We start from the raw sequence: 2,224 nt of genomic DNA, 5'->3' as shown, positions 1-2,224 counted from the left end.
TGTGTGTGTGTGTGTGTGTGTGTGTGTGTGTGTGTGTGTGTGTAGTGTGTGTGTGTGTGTGTGCGCACAATGGGGGGTTGGGTGTATGGGTGAGAGTGAGGGGTTAAAAAGCTTTTAGTTATATCATTACATTAAGTTCTTTGTCAAAACAGACGCTAACTGTAAATCTGTTTTCAACATGTTCTCGCAGAACTCCTCTGATGTTGTCACTCGATATTCTGTCCAATCTTTTTCTCTTCTTTCATTTTCTTTTCTTTTTTTTTCTTTTTTTTTGACGTTTGAGTAACAGAAAAGTACATGTACATCAATAATAGCCACGTATGGTACTGAGGGAACACGAATCAGACCGAAGCAGCCTACAGATATATCGAACTTGAAGCTCCTGCTTGTGATATTCTCCTGTCGCCACTCACTCACGACTGTTTAAAAGATTTATCTTTTCAAAAATAGACATAACAGCTAAATTGGTCATCATGACTACTTTTCTTCAAACTTGACATGCTTGATAAGGGGGACAATTTGTGTGGTGTTTAATTCTAATTTGAAAAAATAAGACTCGTAGGCGTTCTATCTTAGTTGTTTCGTTGTTTTTTGTTTGGTTTTTCTTTTGTGTTTCTTATTGTAATGAGTTCCTTTCCACTATTCTTAGTTAAGCCAGTTTCGGGGTTTTGTGGAGGTTATTTTGACGGTGAAAGGGAGGGGTGTGTTAGCTCCTTTTTGTGAATGAGATTTTATGTTTATATATTTCATTTTATTTTATTTTTAACGTTTACAATTTTTGGGGGGGACGGGGGAATTACAGTAAAACAATATTTTTTGTGTGGAGAAAGTGGTAGGTTAGACATGCTGAACTAGTCGAAAGAGAAAAGGAAAATTATAGCTTCTACTTCAGGTTCCACCATATCTTAGGTCAGGTCGATGTTTTGTTTATGTAGGTGCTGCGAGAAGTAGTCTGTTTGTTTTAGTTGATCGGGGGAGGGGCTGTTTCGTGTCAGGTGAACTTACTAGGGACGTATTATATCATTCTGGTCATTGGACAGCTCGTGAAGAAGTTTTAGTTGTTTGAGGTACTTTTTTCGTTAGTCAGACATATTTTTTCAGTTCTGTTTACTCTATTTAAGATTTTTAAAGGCAGGAACAGCAGGAATTTTAGAAAATATGACACGCTGTTCTTGGGGCATTTTCTTCGTTTTTCGAACAGACGTTCAGTGCCGTTTACTTTATGTGAGACTTCAAAAGACACACAACGAGATGCATATGAGGTAATATGGCATGCTGTTCTAGAGGTCTTTTCTTGGTTATTCAAGAACATGTTTCAGTACCCTTTACTCTATCATCTAAAACTTTAAAAGGCAAGCAACAACATGCATGCTTGTTACGAAATATGCAACTTTAAAAAAAAGTTTTAGTAGAAGTTTTTACGACGCTCGCAACTGCATAAGGTCATATGAGCGTCAAGGGGTGGATGTCCACAGAGAAATTCTTACAGGGAATCAGGCTTGCTCTGCTAACCTCTCTAGCTTCAACAGCACAAAGTCTGCTTCGACCATCAAAGCACCCCGGAAATAGGGGACTGCATATTAAAAAAAAGTAGAGGAAAGTGACGATAGTGAGGATAAGGAAATAAAAAGCAGCAGTTCCCTGTTGCAGTTCAGGCCCAGTTATGAGCAAGACATTGATGAATCAGCCAATTTACAATTACAATTCTACTGTGTGTAAGAACTCGAGATTTTAATACCCCCCTCCCCCCTCCTCTTTGGGAATGGCCTAAAGACATTTCAGTCAGCAGCACCACCCCAGGGGGTCATATGCAACTTTGTGTTTCTAATTTGAGTATGATGGTTCAGAATGTGCCGCAATAATGTGTTTCCTCTGCTGCTGATCGGATATATTATGTTGAAGGACGCCACTGATAGGTCCTACTTCTCTACTTTCCCTAAGTTGTTTTCTATCTGTCTGTCTTATCTTTTTCCAGCACCAAATGACCATTATTGTGTTGACGTGCTTCTCTTTACTCAAACAAATAAACATATTTTTAAAGAAGAAGAACGAGGAGGAGGAGGAGGAGGAGGAGGAGAAGAAGAAGAAAAAGAAGAAAGAAGAAGAAGAAGAAAAAGAAGAAAAAGAAGAAGAAGAAGACGAAAAAGAAGAAGAAGAAGAAGAAGAAGAAGAAGAAGAAGAAGAAGAAGAAGAAGAAGAAGAAGAAGAAGAAGAAGAAGAAGAA

This window comes from Aplysia californica, unplaced genomic scaffold (assembly GCF_000002075.1).
Source record: "Aplysia californica isolate F4 #8 unplaced genomic scaffold, AplCal3.0 scaffold01047, whole genome shotgun sequence".
NCBI lineage: Eukaryota > Metazoa > Mollusca > Gastropoda > Aplysiida > Aplysiidae > Aplysia > Aplysia californica.
Note: the sequence above shows the minus strand (reverse complement) of the source record.